The sequence below is a fragment of the Globicephala melas genome, unplaced genomic scaffold (assembly GCF_963455315.2).
Source record: "Globicephala melas unplaced genomic scaffold, mGloMel1.2 SCAFFOLD_85, whole genome shotgun sequence".
Lineage (NCBI taxonomy): Eukaryota > Metazoa > Chordata > Mammalia > Artiodactyla > Delphinidae > Globicephala > Globicephala melas.
Window position 1 is genome coordinate 63,505 of NW_027207260.1, and position 20,568 is coordinate 84,072.

A 20,568-nucleotide genomic window follows, 5' to 3' on the forward strand; every position below is an offset into this window, starting at 1 on the left:
GACAAAAGATCTGTATGCAGAAAATTATAAGACACTGATGAAAGAAATTAAAGATGATACAAATAGATGGAGAGATATACCATGTTCTTGGATTGGAAGAATCAACATTGTGAAAATGACTCTACAACCCAAAGCAATCTATAGATTCAATGCAATCCCTATCAAACTACCACTGGCATTTTTCACAGAACTAGAACAAAAAATTTCACAATTTGTATGGAAACACAAAAGACCCCGAATACCCAAAGCAATCTTGAGAACAAAAAAAGGAACTGGAGGAATCAGGCTCCCTGACTTCAGACTATACTACAAAGCTACAGTTATCAAGACGGTATGGTACTGGCACAAAAACAGAAAGATAGATCAATGGAACAGGATAGAAAGCCCAGAGATAAACCCATGCACATATGGACACCTTATCTTTGATAAAGGTGGCAGGAATGTACAGTGGAGAAAGGACAGCCTCTTCAATAAGTGGTGCTGGGAAAACTGGACAGGTATATGTAAAAGTATGAGATTAGATCACTCCGTAACACCATACACAAAAATAAGCTCAAAATGGATTAAAGACCTAAATATAAGGCCAGAAACTATCAAACTCTTAGAGGAAAACATAGGCAGAACACTCTATGACATAAATCACAGCAAGATCCTTTCTGACCCACCTCCTAGAGTAATGGAAATAAAAACAAAAATAAACAAATGGGACCTAATGAAACTTCAAAGCTTTTGCACAGCAAAGGAAACCATAAACAAGACCAAAAGACAACCCTCAGAATGGGAGAAAATATTTGCAAATGAAGCAACCGACAAAGGATTAATCTCCAAAATTTACAAGCAGCTCATGCAGCTCAATAACAAAAAAACAAACAACCCAATCCAAAAATGGGCAGAAGACCTAAATAGACATTTCTCCAAAGAAAATATACAGACTGCCAACAAACACATGAAAGAATGCTCAACATCATTAATCATTAGAGAAATGCAAATCAAAACTGCAATGAGATATCATCTCACACCAGTCAGAATGGCCATCATCAAAAAATCTAGAAACAATAAATGCTGGAGAGGGTGTGGAGAAAAGGGAACACTCTTGCACTGCTGGTGGGAATGTGAATTGGTTCAGCCACTATGGAGAACAGTATGGAGGTTCCTTAAAAAGCTACAAATAGAACTACCATATGACCCAGCAATCCCACTACTGGGCATATACCCTGAGAAAACCGAAATTCAAAAAGAGTCATGTACCAAAATGTTCATTGCAGCTCTATTTACAATAGCCCGGAGATGGAAACAACCTAAGTGCCCATCATCGGATGAATGGATAAAGAAGATGTGGCACATATATACAATGGAATATTACTCAGCCATAAAAAGAAACGAAATTGAGCTATTTGTATTGAGGTGGATAGACCTAGAGTCTGTCATACAGAGTGAAGTAAGTCAAAAAGAAAAAGACAAATACCATATGCTAACACATATATATGGAATTTAAGAAAAAAAAAATGTCATGAAGAACCTAGGGGTAAGGCAGGAATAAAGACGCAGACCTCCTAGAGAACGGACTTGAGGTTATGGGGAGGGGGAAGGGTGAGCTGTGACAGGGCGAGAGAGAGTCATGGACATATACACACTAACAAACGTAGTAAGGTAGATAGCTAGTTGGAAGCAGCCGCATGGCACAGGGATATTGGCTTGGTGCTTTGTGACAGCCTGGAGGGGTGGGATAGGGAGGGTGGGAGGGAGGGAGACGCAAGAGGGAAGAGATATAGGAACATATGTATATGTATAACTGATTCACTTTGTTATAAAGCAGAAACTAACACACCATTGTAAAGCAATTATACCCCAATAAAGATGTTAAAAAAAAAATAATAAGATGATATGAAGAACTCAATCTAAAAAATATTACCTGGAGATCTATAATCTCTACAATAGTGCTATAAAAAGTAAAGAGCTAGAAATCTATTTCGATGGTTTTCCTTATAAGAAAGCACTTTCTGTATAACTTTTAATGTACTATTGATGAGAACAATTCAACAAAAGTCAAATAAATATCTGCAGATGTCCTACAAGAAGAAAAGAACAGAGTTAGATGTGACAGGGGATAACTGGACTTCAGGATGAGTAAGACCCTATACTTGACCTCAATAAATTAACAAGAAATACAGTGGATGAGTCATGTACAGAATGTCAGAATTCTAAAAGGCCAAGCTAAGTACTAAAAGGAACACGTGGGGACTCTTAAGAAGGAAATAAAATATTGGTTAGTTGATTACGAAAAGGCAGAAGGGAGTAGGTTCCCTTTGGCTGCTCTTTGAAGAGATCACTTCCTTTCCCCCCTAGTCCTGAGGCTAGGGTGGCATGGGCAATAGAGGAATGTGGGGACTGAGAATCATTTCTACTCTCACCAGAGTGGCTGGAAGCAGATTTTCTTACCAGGATGTAGTAGTATGCTAATATTTAAGGGTTCTTGAGGTCAGAGAGAAGGGTTTGAATACTCCGGCTCCATCTCTTGCTGTGGGTCAAGTTTCTTACCTTTCCAACACCTCGGCGTCTTTATCTGAAAATTGGGGACGATGATAATGTCTCCCACCTGAGTGTGAGAACTATATGATACAGTGCATACGCAGGGCTAAGTTTGGTGCCTGGCAAACAGAAAGTGCGCAGTACGGCAGGCGAGTGTAGTGACAATAAAGGCAAAGATGACGGGGGTAGTGCCGGTGTTGCTTCTGCCCCCAGAACGGGCTCTGACTGGGAGAGAGTTAAAGCACCTTTGGGTTCATGGGGGTTTATATATAAGCAACGGTTGATCAATGTGAGCTGGTTGTCCAAATGATTATGTGCAATCTAAGAAAAAAATGGGCCTCGGATCTGCTCAGCTACTTAATAATATTAGCAGCGGGAGTAGTCAAAGAAGCTAAATTTTATTACGTGTTTATATGCCAAACAACGTGCTGAACGTTTTAAAAGGATTTACTCACTTATTACGAGGCTATACGCTAGGTCCTGATAATGTTATTCGTCTCTTTCAGATGTTGACTGAGCCTCAGACGGGTTACAAAAGCACCTAAGATCCCCTTGTCAGTACATGACGGAATTGAATTCAAATCCAGCCTTGTCTGACTTGTTCTTAATCACTAAGGTATGAAATTAAGCATGTTGCCCTTTGCCTGATTCTCCTTCTGAGGCCTGAATATTTCACTTAGCTCTCTGAGTGCAGAAGAGAGAAAATTCTCTCTCCTTGACCCAACTTGGTATCAATATCCAACTCCCCTTCTCAAAATGGGTTGCTTCAACGAGCAGCAATGAATGCCGGGTCGTGGACCAGTCACCTTGATGACTAAGAGTCAGACGCTAGGGAAAGAAAATGCTCTGTGACAAACCTACCCTTGTACAGAAACAAGACAGAAATGGGGGGACAGGGCAGAAGATAATGGAATAAGGCATAGGAAAAATAGCACCTGGCATCGTGACAGTAATAATAATAATAGTAGTAGTAGTAGTAATAGTAATAATAATAGACTTCACTATGCTCTAGGCATTGTATTAAGTGCTTGGTGTAAGTGACTTCATTTTAACATTGAAAACAAGTCTATGGGGATGAAATATTATTAACATCATTTTATAGGCAAGAGTATTGAGGTTCAGGTAATCAGGTAAATTGCCCAAGCTCATATGGTTAGCAAGTGGAAAGCAGAGATTTGAACCAGCACCTACACTCCTAACCATTATGCTATAACCATTATGCTGAAGACATAAGAATTCCAATGGTCTTTCCCCATAACCCACTCCTACACTCCAGACTTAAATAGTCCAAGATCAAGAGAGAGCAAGCTTGGAGTTGCCACTCTTCAGTGAGTGTCAAACATTTCAAAACAATGTATTTGCTAACAAGATGCAGTTCCTGTGATAATCTTCTCAACCAGCTATCAAGAAACAGGAAGCAAAGATTCAAGTAACAGTATGTTCCTACTTACGAGGAAGGTGGGACAGCACAGTTGACACTGGGCTTAACTGTTCTGGAAAACGTGGTCCCAGTAGGCATACACGCTGGTACATTTTCCCCACCTACCAAATACAAAAGAAGTATTTCATTTCCATGTTGCTCTTCAAAGTTCCACCTCATTCGTGCCTGTCATTCATCCTCTGGCCTCTTCCTGTCTCCATTTCTGTACAGAAAGGTACTGAGTCTCTGCTCTCGGATACGAAAAGGGTGTGTTAGGAGAGGGAGTCATGGTACCTCGATGTCTTTTTTTTTTCATCTTAATTCTATTATGCCAACTCCACTGAACTTAATTAGAGTGAATACAGAATTACACAATTACCCTCTGTTCTATTCTTCAGATGTTATATTTTGATAAAATTTACGACATGCTGCTCTCCCCTTGAACACCAGATGAACACTAGAAATGGATGTGTGTTGACATAAAATCTGTTATAATTACAATTGAAGTATAGCTTACATAATGATAGTGTTAACATAAAATTATAGATGTGTAGAGACAACGTGGTCATGCATTTTTTAGTATAAGTACATGCTTAGACCAATATCTGTTAGCGGAATGAAGATGGAAGAGAATTTTGGTTAAGCCACAAAGGCTGTTTAAGGACTTGCAGATAGCTAAGGGGAACTCAAAGACCAGTAAGATAATATTTCCCCTGCCATGTTTGCAATTGCAAAGTGAAGGGAAGATGTGAAAGTAAGTACCCCTATGGAAATTACAAGACAAGTACATTTTTTTCCTTGAGTACCTGGGTAAATGCTTAAATTCTAATGTATATCAGTGATGCAAATTTTCAACTGAGTTTGATAAATCATAAAATAATAATTATACATATATGTATATAAAACTGCATGGAACTAGGCAGTTCAGAATTACTTCTAATTAAAGAGGTACCCTATGACAACTAACTTAAACCTTACAAAATACGGTTCCAAGTACCCTATCAGAGTGAAAAGCAGGAGACTGAAAGGTTTAGTGTAAATGTTTGTAGTCATGGTGTCTTAACTAAAACTACTGTGTCACAAATACTATTAAAATAATTGTGACATTTTATTCACTTTTACTGCAAACAACAAAACAAACTATAGGTATTTTTTCATTTCAGGTAATTATTTTAGCTAACAGTTATTAAATGTTTTGGGAAGACAGAGTGCTAATTGCATTACTTCATTTTACCTTTAAAATAGTGCTTCCATGTAATTATTCTTAATATCTCCATTGTATTAAAGTGTATCTCTAGTTTAGACCTTTCTTCAGAACTGCAGACTTGTGTATCCAACTGTGTACTCAGCATCTCTACTTGGACGTCACGAAAACATCTCAAATCTTATACCTCCAAAACTGGTCTTTAATCCCCCAAACATGCTCTACCCCAAACTTTTTCCATCTTAGGTGACAGTAACCACACCTTTCCAGTTCCCCAGGCCCTACATCTCAAATTCACCCTTGACCCCCTCTTCCTTTCCATTCTTGCATTCAATCTACCACGAAATGCTGTCACAACCTTCCCAATGTGCCACTTCTGAGAATTACCAGCCGCTAGCAGCCTGGTGCAGGCCACCAACATAGACCTCGAGGATCCTGTAGTCACCTCCCGAGATTCTCCCTGACTCCACTCTCTCCCCACATCCTCAAGACCACAGATAGAGTTATGTTTTTCAAACAAGAGACAGTTCATGCCACACCTCGGCTAAAATCCTGCCCCTGGCTGCCTACATTTAGAGTAAAAGACACAATGCATGTGATGGCCTCCCAGGACTTACCCAATCCATCCCATCACATATCCGACCTCCAGCCCTCCTGCTGTCTCTTCCTTCCCACTGACTAAGTCAGCCAGGGTGGCCTCCTTGATATTCCTCCAAGCTGCCCGGCATATTTCTGCCTTAGAGTTTTGGGACTGGTTATTCTTGCTCCCAGGGAGTGGTCTCCCCATCATACATTCTGACAACTCCCTCACTTCAAGTCTTTGCTCAAATGTCAACTTATAAAATCCACCCTGACTACCCTATTTAAAATCAGAACCTACCTGTACACTCCTCCAGCACTCCCAACCCAAGCCTCTTCAGTGAGCTTCACATCCTTTTCCTTATCCCGTAGCGCCCATCAACCTGTGACAAAGCATAGAATTTATTTATAACATCTGTTTCCACATGAGAGTGTAAGGAGGGAGAAAGCATGCAAGAAGGAGCACGCAGGCAAAGGCTCTTGTCTGATTTATTCATTGATACGTCCAAGCATAGAGAACAGGAAGATGCTTGATAAATAGTCCTGAAAAAGATACAGATGAGGAAACTAGTAGTAAAGCTCAGAAAGTTTAAGTAACTTCCTCAAGGTTCTAGAGCTAGAAGAGGGTCACAGTAGAATTCACACTTGGGGGTGTCGAACTTCAAATCTCTTAGCCTCTCTATCTTTTTTTTTTTTTTTCTTCTTTGCGGTACGCGGGCTTCTCACTGTTGCAGCCTCTCCCGTTGCGGAGCACAGGCTCCGGACGCACAGGCTCAGCAGCCATGGCTCACAGGCCCAGCCGCTCCGTGGCATGTGGGATCTTCCCGGATCGGGTCACGAACTCTCAACCACTGCGCCACCAGGGAAGCCCCTCCCTGCTATCTTAAGTCCATGCAATTCAGGATTTGTTTTAATCAGTGCCATGGAAATTCTCACTCCACTGAATAGGATCACTAAAGTGTTCTCTGTCTAGATTTATATATATATTTTCCATTTAAACAAAGGAAACAGAAGAGGGGAATTCATCATGGGTTCTTCCGGTAGTTTTACAGCAATGTTAGCAATAATGACATTTAAGTAATAGTGATATTTAATGATAGCATAATAATAATAAAATAATAGCTCTTAAATGTATTGAAGATGAATCGCATGCTAAACTCGGTGCTAAAATATTTCCATGTATATTTTGTGCAAAATCCTTATGAATATTCTATCAGATGAGCTTGATGTGTAACTCCACCAGGCATACTTCTCTTATTCCGCTTTCAAAGATAAGGAAATTGATGAGAAGTGTGGTAACCGTTTGATCAAGATGAGACTGGTAATAAGTTGCGAGTATGAATTTAAATTCAGGTCTAACTCCAGAATTTGATTCTCAATCCATACATGAAAATTCTGATAATTCCTTTGATAAGGGTATGTTCTCTCCTGGAAAACATCCCCCATTATGTCTGCCTGTGCTCATACCTTCAGGACACAGTCAAGTTTGAAACATGATAAAAATGTTTAAATAGTGTGCTTTAATAAATGGAAATATCTTCATCTAAACAATAACACAAAAAGGCAGGCTGAGCCCTTTGAAGTGGCTTCGTTGCTATCTTCCATCCAGAACAAGAGAAGGAATCAACAGCTGCAGAGTAAAGAAAGCATGAAACCCAGAGATGGAGGATTCTGTAAATGACCAATTACAAGACTATTAAGCCACACTTTCATAGCAAGAGGCAAAATATTCCATTAAACTGAAAATTCTTCTACCCCTCACTCCAAGGCCCACACAAACATTAATGTTGCATTTATTAGGATGTATTTCCTGTGCTCTATCAACTTGACTTTCAGCAACTGTATTAATACAGTCCTTTCGCTTTGCACATCTATCTGAATGATGGATTCCATTACTGGAGTTTTGTAGAAAGAGTGGAGTGAATGAAGTAAAGTTTGGGAAGAGCCATCATAATCCATAATGATGGGCACTGAATCAGGACAAGAAGAAACCTCTCTTCTCATTTATTTGAATGAAAATTCTACTATATATTTATTGCCTCTGTACAGGGCCATCTGTTGAATAATGGAAAACAAGCATCTTTCATTTGGAGGTAGGATTTGTGTGCTCAAGTTTCGATGGGCCTGCAGAACTAATCTTGTTTTAGAAATGAAATAAAATGTAATTTCTTACTGTAAGTAGATGTGGTTAAGCAACTGGCAACTTTGATGTCTTTAAATCACTGCAGTTTCAGGGTAGGCAAATAATTATTTCAAGCACTTCTTTATTGGTGCAACAATTGAGCAGTGTACATAGTGGTCAACAACCTGGGCATTGTCAGACGACTCTAAGTTTGAATCTAGACTTTGCCACTCACCAGCTATGTGACTTTCAGCTATGAGAATCACTCTTCAGCTTTACAGTGTGGATTATTATATGCCCTTTGCAGAACTACTGTAAGAACTAAATGTATATGGGCACAGTGGCTCATAGTAAGGGCTCAAATTAGTACTGTGGTCACTACTAGTAGTACTGAAAAGAAATTAGAACTTCTATTCTCATAAAGTGGGATATGTGTCCCTTTATCATTGTAATTTCATATCATTTTACTTTTGACCTTATAATTTAATAGCTTGATCCAAGAAACATTTAGCAGTAAATATAATTGAAAGAAGATTACCTGTCAAGCATGAAATACTGTAGTATCAAGTGTGCTGGCACAATACTCTTCTCAGATAATTAACCTGTAAAAATATGTTATTTTCTTCTTTTTAATTGAGCACATTGAACATATATATTTACTGTGCCAATTGGCGAAAGGTCCATTAATTCATCAGTCTAACTATATGTTGCATAAACGTCTTCTAAACATAATCGTATATGTATTTTATTTGTTGGGAAAATGTGTTTGAGATTGTTCTTTTCTGCCTATTTAAAGTAAAAGAGGATGAGAAGTAGAGTTAGGCTTAATGTACTTTGTACTCCATTATGCCATGAAAATGCTTCTGTACCCTGGAGACAACAACAAGAGATTTGCTTTAATGACAAGAATCAAGTATGTTCTAAAGCTTCCAGGTAGGAGGCGTATAGGTTGCAGTTTATATCAGAAGTCTTTGCTCTCTCTCTCAACTGCGTCTAGATGGGAAAGATGTGGTCACAAGTTCTTCAAGGTGATATGGTAAATGTTGGAAAAGAGGGGGGTAGGAGGCAGAGTTTTGAATATCTCAAACCTGAGCTAGAAGGATTTTATTTAAAGAAAATAGCGGATATGATTCTTCACTTAAGGAATGCCAGTCAGCAAACCTGACATTAATGTAGGAAATTAGCTCTTTTAGCTATGATGCTTTCAAATGCACATGGCTGAAAACAAATTCAAAATAGTCAAAGGAAATTTAAAAACAAAAACCAAACAACAACAACCTCAACAAACAAGTACTAGAAATTCAGGGATGCAGCCAGATACAGTTGGATCTGGAAGTTCCAGAGTATCAGCAGGGTTCCAGCTCTCTCTCCATCGCTCAGCCCTGCTTACCTCTGCAAGACTTTATTTTACAGAAAGTCTCTCCTTGTGCTGGATGGTCACTGGGAGTCCCAGAGTCATATCTCCCCAGCTTAGAAATTCCAGAGAGAAAAGACAATTCTTCCATTTTGCTCTGAGACAAAAGTCCTGGGGAGGAGTCTGATAGACTTAGCCGAGGTCAGATGCCTACCCATGAGCCAATCACCTGCTTTACTGGAGTTCAGTCCCTGGGCGACTCATCCCCGGGGCCCGTGAGGAGGCAGGATGGATTATCTGGCAGTTCTCCAAGAAAAGCCTGCTGTTTTTGTAAGATGAAAGGGGAGAGGGCATGGTTAATGAAACCTGTATCTGCTTCTGTAAAATCCACAGAATCTTACTCCCTGCCCTGTGTCGATGACCATGCAGTAAGCTGACCCAGGAGGTCATTTTTCCCACAACAGTCTTTACATATATGACTAAGGAACACACTGGTAAAAGAATATGGGAGAAAGTCTGAGTATGACAAGTCAGCTAGACTGATATTAACTAAAAAAGCTGTGTGAAAATATCCTTAAAAAGTTGCCCCCAACTCACTCAAAGTCCAAAGTTGGAGCTGGAAATACAATGTCATGGAGTTTGGATAAGAACAGGTTTTCTCCAAGCTGAACTATGACACAGAGATTAGACACTTCCAGAAACTATACTTTTTCAAAGAAAAAACATCACATGAGAAAAATGAGGACTAGAAAAATTAAATGACTTAAGCTAATTAATGGCAGGACTGAGACTAGAGTATACTTTGTGTAATTGGCTATGGTCTTTTTTTTGTTTTGTTTTGCTTTTGTTATCACTTCAGAACGAGACAAACTTAAAGAAAGGAAACACAACCAAAACTCAGTGGTTGGAAAAGAGATGGATGTGAACGCCCACTTGTTTCTTACGTATAAAGTTACCCCTCGCAGTGTTTTGGAGGAGAAAACGCTGGCTCTTCCCAACGTTGGTTACATACACAAAGATTCCAAAGACAAGACAAGTGCTTTGCAAACAAAGTAACTAGAACCAGCTCAGGCTTCCCCGCGCCGGGTCCTACGTTCCACGGTCAGAACCACCAACTGTATCCCTCCGGGGAACAAGGTGATTCAGAAAAGCTGGCGTCTTCAGAGAAGGGAGAAAACTTAGCCGGGAAGAGAGGAGAAAACTTGCTCAGCTTCTTGCTGGGGTCTGAAACGATCCCAACAGAGTCCTTAAACCCCTCAGGTTTCCCCAATCAAGCACCCTCGCCTCCAACCTGGGCCACCCCAGATCTGACTATCAGACAACAGAAGTCTGCGAACGCACGGAGAGCTGACCACCCCACGAGAGGAACCTACGCGCGGCCGCACCCACTCACCCGCCGCTCCCCGGGAAACGGGAGACGACCCCGGGGTCCAAGTCCTGGGCGTGGCTGACTGACCCCTCTCCGGGCCCGGCTCCAGCTCACCTCGGCGCGGCCCGCCTGGGCGCCGCCATCTTGACCACGAAGGGGGCCTCGCGCCGGAGGCCCCTGAGCGGGCGCCCTGAGCGGAGCCGGAGCGCCGGGGAGGCCCAGGTCGGCGCCCGACGTCCCCCGCGCGCTCGCGCCCCGTCCACGAGCGACGAGAGTCCCGCACGCAGCGCCCGACCCAGGCTTCCGCGGAACCGGCGCCCCGCGCAGCCCGCACCGCGGCTCAGGCGGCGCCGAGGGCGGCCCGGGCGGAAGAGCGGGCGCAGGGCACACGCTCGGTAACCTGGCAACGCGGAGCGACCCGACGTCCCCGGCGAACGCCAGCCCTCTACCGCGAGGAAGCACGGACCCCCGTACCAGCCGCCCAGCCCGCGCCGCCCCTCGGTCGCTCCGCCCGCCGCTGCCCGCTTGCTATGGTCTTTTAAATCCATGATACAACGTCTATATGTAACAAATCTGTTAAACCCTAAATGTTTATGATATTCAAGTAATCCATTATCTCAATTATTCTTGAAGGTAAAACATCCAAAGACTTAATTGTATGGGTATGCATACATAAAATACACGTGGAGGTAACTTCAAATATAGTATGTGCCTGTCTCTATTCCTTCCCTCTCCGCTCTTTTAAAAAATGCCCCTTTAAAAATTGCCCACTCACCATCTGTTAGGTAAATTTGCTGAAACACACAGTAAATGTGGAGACAGAAATTGTTATAGAGACTATTCCAAATGGCACTGACACCTGTATTTATGAAATTTTTAAAAGGGTAAGTTAGAGTTCTTTTTTTTTTTTTAAATCCCACTATAGTAACACCATATCATCCTAGGTGCCCAGTTCTATCCAATTACATAAGATGGAGAAAGAGAGAGACAGAGAGAGAGAGAGAGGAGAAAGAGAAAGAAGAAAGGAAGAAAACCAAGTACTTATGTATAAAATGTTGCTGCCAAAGTTTGAGATTATACTCAAGCATCAATGAACAGAAGGAAAACACAAATTTACAAATGTATTTCATTTATGGTATGAGGGACACAAGTTTAGATTTGCAACACGCTCCCACAAGGGTCAAATTGACCACTTTTTTCTATCTAGTTGCTCTTGAGAGAACAAAACAATTGAAACAGATGCCATTCAATTCCAAGTCTATAGCTTAGACCATGTCACTGCACATGAAATATTGTTCATTCAGAGTCAGCACATAGTAAGAGTAAATTATACTCTCAGAGTGTTTGCTCTCAAGTCAATAGCAGAGAAGCCTTGAATAAAAACGTTCCCATTACTTTCCATTGTAATAGATCTTACTTATAGCCCATGAAACAGTGGTCAGAGGAGATTTATTCTTTGCACACCATATTATATAATCCCACTTTAAGCCATCCCCCACTCGGCGATTATTTTTTAAATATGTTACTCGTAGTCAATATTAATTTACATTTAATCTTTCTTAGCATTAGGAGAGTATTATTTTGTACAGGCTCAGAAACAAATCTCCCGAAATTCCTCCCTGATGCTCCCTTCAGGCTGAAAATGCATTGCAGGGTGGCTGCAGTGACTTAATTCTAGTTGGCAGAGCCCTGGCCACACACTAATTTCATTAGCCTCAAACTCCTGGATTTGAAAGATCCACTGAATATGATTCCTGTCCTCTGACATGTCACTTACTAACCAATTCAGTGTGCATACAGAGGAGAGAAAGGACTTGCTCAGCTCTGGCCCACCGGCAGGCAGATGAGAATTCCCAGTCAGAGACACTGTTTACATCTGAGTGGTCATTCTTGCCCGGGTCCTCATTTTCAGGAAGGAAGTTCCATCCAGGCTTTGCTGGCAGCTGCAGCATTTGTTACATCCATTACTAGCTCCTTGTTCCTTCCAGCCCCTCAGTGCTTAGCATCCCCCATTTCAGTCACTAAGTCTTCCTTCCCCCAGCCTAGAAGCTTACCTAACCATAAATTTTTATCTCAAATGATAGGTTTGGCACATTCCCCACAGCAACCCACAGGGACTGGGGAAAAGAAAACTCAAATCTCTGGAGAGCTAAGAATTCAACCATTTAGAGGAGTTTCTTTTATACAGGACAGTCTTCATTGAGCTGAACACTGCAATCCCAGAGAAGATTCACCTACCCGTTCTTTTCCTCTTTCCCTAAAGTGACTGTGTCTTTGAACAAGGGGTCTGTATTCCACTATTCTCTCTATTCATTTTGCAGGTTTACAGAGGCTGGGAAACTGGGGGCTGGACTTACATGCCAGGAGCGTCTAAGATCACACGCAAAAATAAGGCTACTGGAAGAGATTTTTGGAATCTATCTCTGTATATTTGAACATGGGCAGTGGTTAACCAGGATGCTCACACCAAGCTTATATCCAGCTTGCAGCACAAGCTACAAGTTGGTGCATCCCTCCTACTACCAGCCTCTTCTCAATAAATGCAGGTGAAAACTGGGGGCTCTTTTCCCTCAGCTGTTCAATCCAACATGAATAGCTGCAATTTGCAAATTAGAGGAAAATGACAGTGTTTTCTCTGAATGGTTTTGGTCCCAACGCACACTGCTAATGCTGGCATTCAGTTCCTTTCCTTCCCAGCCCAGGGAACGGGGGAACCAAGCATAAAGCAAGCGTTCTCTTTTCTTGCAAGTGCCTCAGATCCACACACCGGAGAAGGAATCAGCTCCCCCTGGAATCTTTTTCAGCAAACACAATCCTTCACCTAGTCTGCAAGCTCTCTCTTGACTTTAAGATTTCACTCTTTTTTCGACAGGCAGGCCCATCTGCAAGCTCCCAAGCTCCAAGTGAAGGCGCCAAAATAATTTTAAAAATGTCAAACAGCAAATGTGCCTTCAACCCCCAGAGCTCCAGTAAAAATACTGTGAGTTGCCCCTGTGGTTCTCAGGTGACCTCTGGCCTCATCCTCCCTGCAGCGCTGCCTCCTCAGGTTCTCTAGTTTAAGCTCAGAGGTAAAGGAAGTGCTTCTGCGTTTTGCTTACGACAACCCAGGCTCTTCCTGAAAGCATTACCTCAAAGTGAAGGCTGCCCAGAAGCACTTTTGGCCTTGCAAACATCTAGAGGTGGCATACTCAACAGGTGCTAGGGATGCTCAGAGGCTCAGAGGGGCCATACCAGGCTGCAGCTTTAGACAGGCACCCTTCCTTCTGGCACAAACACAAACTTCATACCCCTGGGTGCTGATGTAGTGACAGCTTGAATCTCACAAGGAGTCCCCTCCAGAAACCCAACATGCTTCAGGAAAGGCACTTGAGAGGGAGCCGACTTTTTAGCTACGGGGAGCATAAGGGTCAGCCAGAACATCTGGAGAAGGGACTAACTGAGCTTGGGTCCTACCAGGCAGGGAGAGAGCTGTGCATTAGGAAAGGATCACTTCAAGACAGAGATGAACAAAAAACCTGGAGATAGGGGTAGAGAAGGAAAAGAGAGGCAGAAATTGAAAGGGAGAACATAAAAACAGAGAGACAAAAAAAAAAAAAAAGCAGGGAGAAAGAGACACAAGGAGAGAGACACACAGGAAGAAAGACAGCGAAACAAGAGAACCCATAGTCACGCAGACCCTGAAACTCAATTTCTTCATCCAGAAGCCATCCATCTATACCCAGGGCGGCACAGGAGCCGTGGGGCCGAGGCTGCGGGAGCAGGCCGTGAGAGAGCACTGCAGCACCGCCCACCGCTCAGCGGGCCCGATCCGCCGTCCTCGCATCTTCCGCCGTTGCCCGCCTGCACCCGGAGCTAGAGGACCGCCCGGCCTTGCTCAGCGCACCCTACTGCCTCCCTCCAGGCGCCTTCTTGTCTGGCTCTGAGAATCGTCCTCAAAACCCAGGACTGGGGTTGGGGGCTGCGTTAGGGAGGTCGTGGGAAAGGATGGGCACAGGGTGGGTGCAGAAAAAGCGACTGTGTCTCGCAGTTAGCATGAGCTCACCTCCGGGCTCTGAGCTGGCAGGAGTAGAAAGCTGATCGCCCGGCTCCTGCCAGTGGCCGGATCGCAAAGGCAGTTTAGACGGTGCAAACAACTGCCCAGAGCAAATCACCTGGGGGCACGTCTGCGGGTGGCTTCTCCCCGCTTGAGGACAGTCCCCACGCCTTCCGCCCCATGCCCTCGCAGAGATAGGTGACAGGTCGGGAAATCCAACCCGAGCGAAATGGGCAATTCACGTCCAAATGTAGGTGAAGACCTAGCCTTCGGTTTAAGAACTGCCTCCCTAAGCTCTTCTCGAAATTTTCCAAGGCAGCTGCAGCTTGTCGGGCGGCTTGGGGCAGGGAAGCTGGGAAGTTGAGAAATGCCTAGTTTCTAGGCGTCTTCTCATCTTTCATATTCTTTGCGCCTAAGTGGCTCTCACAGGAGCCCGGCACTTTTACAAGCCTGTTTTGGAACCATATTTCACTCGAATGCAAACCCATTTAAATCATCGCCTTGTTTTTCGGAGACTGTTTCTTGTCAATGGGGCCATAAATCCAGAATGTCAAGCCGGATGGAGTGGAGCGCGGACAGGGGAGAGATGGAAGGGAAATGAATCAAGCAGGGCAAGTACCTCCTTGGGTGAGGTGGGAGGGATTCGGCAGGATCTCCAGGGTGGAAATGAGCGAAGGCTGACCAGACCCCGCACCCCTGGAGTCCAAGCCAGCCTTCAGGATAAAGAGCGCGGGGAGCTACGGCGCGCTCTGCCCCGGAGGGAGCGCCCCCCTACCTGGAAAAGCCTCAGGATGTTGGCTACCAGGATGGAGACCGAACTCCCCGAAGCCCCAATCACTCCAACTACTTTCTCGGGCTTGACGAAAACCGGAGGCTCGCCGTTGGTGCAGCGCACTTCGGAGGTGTCCTTCTGGATGAGCGCCTGGACGAAAGTGAGCGACTGTTCGAGCGCATAAGTGTCCCTGGAACAAGTGTCCAGGATCCGCGCTCCCAGCGTCACGTTGGGCAGCAGGTTGGGATCGCTGTTGATCTGGTCCAGGGCGTAGAGCATCGCTTCCAGCCTGTGGATCCCGTTCTCCCTCTTGATGTCGCCGCAGGGCACTCCGCTGGGACCCTTCGCGTGCACCGGGAACAGCCCCCCGAGGGTGACGTCCCCCTCGACCCGAATGGAGTGCGGGGGCGTACATCTCCTGGCCGCGCGCCGCCGCCGCCAGCGCGCACAGAAGCACCTCCAGCACGCAGCAGGGAAACTTCATCAAAGTCAGAGCGCGGAGCAGCTTCCCCAACTGGACCATACTGCTCCCGCGGCTGCGGTGGTGGCGGCGGCACTCGAGGGGACGGTGGCGGGCTCGCCGGAGTCCTGGCCCCTTGGGGTGAGCTCCTCCGGGGAAGCCCAGGGTCTCCTGCGGGCGAGGAGGGTAGGGGCGCCCGGGGAAGGGCAGCCGGCGAGGGTGGGGGGTCCCGCGGCGCCTGCCAGCTTGGGGTGCCGTGCGCTCTTGGGTTCCCCGGCCAGCGCGCCGCGCTCGAGCTCGCGCTCGGTGGCTTGCAGCTCGAGCTCTCCAACAGCCCAGCACTGGGGAGAGAGCGAGGATGGCTATCGCTTTAAATGCGCGTTCGGCTCCCTCTCCTCCTCCGCCCACTCCCTCCCACCCTCGCTCGCCCTCAGGCTCTCCCCACCCTTCCCAGCGCCCACCCTTCCCAGGGTTTTGCAACATCACGCAGGGAGGGGCTGCGTGCTGAGGTAAGGGGGGAGGGAATGGGTGGGCGGCTGTGGGGGGGGAGTACCTCCGATTCGGAGTTTCGAGGTCCCCAGGGAATCTGGGGATTGCAGGTCGCAGGCGAAGGCTGAGCTCCTGCTTCGGTCTCACTGTAGAAGCTGCTCGCTCGCCCGCCTGCACCCACACGCACATTCTAGGCACAGGGTGGCATCAGCCCCGGACAGGGCGGTTCTAGCTGGGGCTGACTGCTTCCAACCCTGAGGTCCGGAGCCGGGACTGTCAGCGCCGGGAGAATGCGAGGTAGTCGAAGGTGATGCCGCCAAGCATGAAGGGTAGTAGGGAGACCCCAGTCTGTACTGCTAATTCGTCTGTGCCAGTTTTTCCTAAGAAAAACACACATACACACAGGAGGCTGATTGATGACCTAAAGAACCTTTAGGCAGAGACTTCTCCGGGGCCAGGCACTGGGCTAGCCTGTAGGGAAAGATGCCAACAAGAAATGCTGGGAATGGAAATGCATCTTTGGTCTTCAGGGGTTACTGTGGCCGGAGCCGGATGAAGTAACCCTGGTCTCCAGTAAATCTGTGGCGGATTCGCTCCTTTTCTTCTTTTCATCGCAAGAGATGGAACAACTGAGAACTCTGCAGAGCGCACTTTCTTCTCTGGCGCTGACAGGTGTAAGGCTCCCTCCTGCCCATTTCCAGAGATGCTTTTGGGCTGATGTCAGGTTTCCTCGGGCAGGAAATAGCAAGAAAGAGGTGGCAGTAGGAGGAGCAGACAGAAATCTCCCCATCGATCCAGTGATCCAGTGATCCATTCTTCTTTTTTTTTTTTCTGGCTGAAGATTTGGGGGGTTTGGGGAGTGGAATCAGGATGCCAGAGCAGGTTGTAGTGCAGTTAGGAAGCTGTTTTTCAAAGGTGTCCCCTCCTGCAGGTCCAGCCCAAACTTGGCCCATTAAAGCAACAAGTGGCCCTAGTTCCTACACAAGGAAGGGCAATGTATCTGCCCTTGGTGCCCACGTGTACTGCTTATGGTGGTCTCTACTCTTGCTGAGCCTTTCTGTTGGAGTGCAGCGAAACTGTCTTATACAGAATTGAGGGCGCAGAGAAAACCAAAACAAGACTATACTTTCTGTTGTAATGTTAGTGTACTAAAGAAAAATGTCCTTGCACATAAACAAAACAACACACACACACACCCCTAAAAAGTCAGAAGTTGGGAAGTTGGTTGTCTCTTCCACCAACCACCTGTCTGACCTTGGCACTTCTGTTCCTGTGCCTGAGTTTTACTTTGCCCATCTGTAAAATGATGACATTGAATTGAATGTTTTACACGTTAACTTTTAGCTTTCAAATCCTCTGTTGAAATAGGTCATGCGCCTTTGGCCATGGTGTTCTTTTTAGACCAATATCCTTTGTTGCTTTATGTGTAGGGCACCCGTTTTTTGATACCCAAACAATACTTCAAACATTTCCTGGTACAGAGGATTTTATTTTTTTTCTTGTTGACCACCCATTTATCTTCCTTCTAGGGAGAGTCCAGTCCATCATTTTCTTTTCAGACATGCCCCTCCTCCAGGTTTCAATACTTAAGGTTTGAGGAGGAAAAAAACCTTCTGGCTACAGTGTTCAAGGAAGGGAATAGAGGCTAACAAGAGTTATGCAGGGCTAATCCCTGGACTTCTGCTGGAGTAACGAGGTTGATGACATAGGGTTACCACTGTCCAATAGACAATCCGTGTCGGAGTTAAAAGAAAAAGGAGCCTCCTTCCTCGAAATGCTTTATGTATATCTTTTGGACAATGTTACACTATTTGATTTTGTAAAAACATACCATTTTACTGCCATCTTCAAGAAAAGTGATGTAAAAACTATGAGAAGCTACCCCTGTGTACAATGTGATCATCCATCACTCATAGATGTGATGCCCTGCTATATAAGTGCACACCTTGTGCAACCTTATGCTGTGATGCGCCCGCCCCTTCCAGCCAGCCCTGGAGCTGCGAGCTTATAAGCCCGCAGCTGTGCCAGAAGCTCCCACATAAACAGGGAAATATTTGGATCCCATAATGAGAAATACCAGAGAGGAGAAAAGGCAGAGAGAAGAAGGGGTGGGGAAGAGAGAAAGGGACCTGGTTAGAACATGTGAACTCCTGGATCCACATGTGCCTGAAAGATTGCCTCTTTTTTTTCAATTATATAGTATTTTATTTCTGTTGTTTGAAGTCAAAATATCCTCTTGTAACTCACCTATTCTGCTCTTCAATACATTGGATCAAAACGGCTGGAACAAGTGAAATAGATATCCTGGTAAGGCAGCATTAGCTAATTTGGAAAGGGGGAAAGAAGCAAAGCAATAGAAAGGCATCCTTGGGAACACAAATACTGTGATCCTAGTATTTAGGCATCAGTACCTGAGGCTATATTTGATAGAGACTGTATCCTTATTTAGTTTTTAATTTAAGGCTATTTAGTAGGCATTTGGTGCCAAAAAATATATTTGAAGAGCTGTGTTACAAGTAATAACACTTGATTTTTCACCTGCCCATGTGAAGATCTATGTTCTTCTCTTCCATTTCCAGGTCACAGCTTGCAATTGCTCAACAAATAGTTCTTGGCTGACTGTTGAATGTTGCCTTATTCTGTGTTCTCTCTTTGCTCTCCTCATTCTCCCCAAACATCTGGCAGCAATCATTATCTTCTTTTTGTTGCAGTCATCTGTGTGCATGTTTTATTTCCCTTGCTAAGCTGGAAGATCCTTGAGGGTAAGGGGCTAGGTATTATAAGGGGCTAGGTATTATTTATCTTTTTACCTCGGACAATGTTCAGAATGGTGTTTTGTACCTAAGAAGCACTCATGTGTTGAATGAATCAGAATTGGTTTGCCATTCCCCACTGCCTTTATCTCACAATAACAGAAACATAAAGTGGGCAGAGCAGAAACGACGGCAAATAAATTGTCCTCTTAGTAGCAGAATGCAGTTTCTAGAACTTAAAGAATAATTAGTAGATTTTGAAATAATTTTGTTTTACAAAAATTTCATAAGATTGAAATACTCTAACCTTAAAGCTCTCGATCAACTCTAAGGGAGGGCTTTAATTGGCTCTTCCTGAGTCAAGTGTTTATTCCTGGGCCGATAACTGGGGCCATTGTCATAATAGAAAGTGTGATTTGTTACCAGAGAAAGAGGAAAGTGACGCTGGGCTTGCAAGATATTTATATCTTCAGCCAGAGTGCATAGGATCTGGAACTTAATTGGTGACGCAGTATTTGTTTGAGATTATATGAATGAAAAATCTTTGTATAAGAGTGATTAATCTAAAACTTGGCCAGTCATTGTCCTAGTGTCATATTAAATTGCAGGAGAATCTAGTTTTAGGCACAAAGATCATAAATATAAAATGTGTTTCCAGGCTTGGTTCTGTGTAGTCAGTAATCTATACTCACCCACTCATTAATAAAATGAAAGTTAAGGACTCAGTCCTAATTTATATGTTTAGCATTGTATTTTGCTAACAATCTCAGTTTTATTTTCTTTGTTCTCCCCTGTCCATCATCTTCTGCAGAAAATAATGTCTCCACTTTCAATTCCCTGTCTATTTAAATCCAATTTGTAATTTATAAAGTTGTCCTCCTTAAGGGCTGCTGCTTCTGCCACAGTAATGTACTCTGGCCATTATTATACTCTTCCATCTTTCATGGAGGTCTCCATCCATAGGTTTTGTTTTCATAGCTTTTTTTGTTTTGGCGGTACGCGGGCCTCTCACTGTTGTGGCCCCTCCCAATGCGGAGCACAGGCTCCGGACGCGCAGGCTCAGCGGCCATGGCTCACAGGCCCAGCCGCTCCGCGGCATGTGGCATCTTCCCGGACTGGGGCACGAACCCGTGTCCCCTGCATCGGCAGGGGGACTTTCAACCACTGCGCCACCAGGGGAGCCCTATACTTATGATTTTATATTTACTTATTTACTTTTGTCTCCCCCCTCAGCTCAAGAGAGACTATATTCATCTGTGTTAATCACTGCTGTGTCTCCTGAACATGCCTATAAATCATACTGAAGAATGGTGCCTGAAATTTGGTAAGCGATCAATCAATTTTCTTGGCTGGATGAAGAAATGTGTTCATAAATTAATGAACAGATCTTCGGGGCTTCTGACTTGAGGACTAATGGGAAGAGGATGGCAAATGGTTGGGACAGGGTACTGCAAGAAGTAGTATTTGGAGTACTCTGATAGCTA

General features: G+C 44.5%; 1 long non-coding RNA gene across 1 annotated transcript in view; it reads right to left on the reverse strand.

The window, feature by feature from the left end:
* LOC115850870 (uncharacterized) overlaps positions 1-10,758 on the reverse strand; it is a 53,956-nt gene extending 43,198 nt beyond the window's left edge. The window contains exons 1-3 of the long non-coding RNA XR_009561495.2: positions 10,602-10,758; positions 6,034-6,115; positions 3,981-4,071 (exon numbers count right to left, since the gene is read on the reverse strand). This is a non-coding gene — a long non-coding RNA (uncharacterized lncRNA). The remainder of the gene's footprint in view (positions 1-3,980; positions 4,072-6,033; positions 6,116-10,601) is intronic.
* Between the last annotated feature and the right edge of the window lie 9,810 nt (positions 10,759-20,568).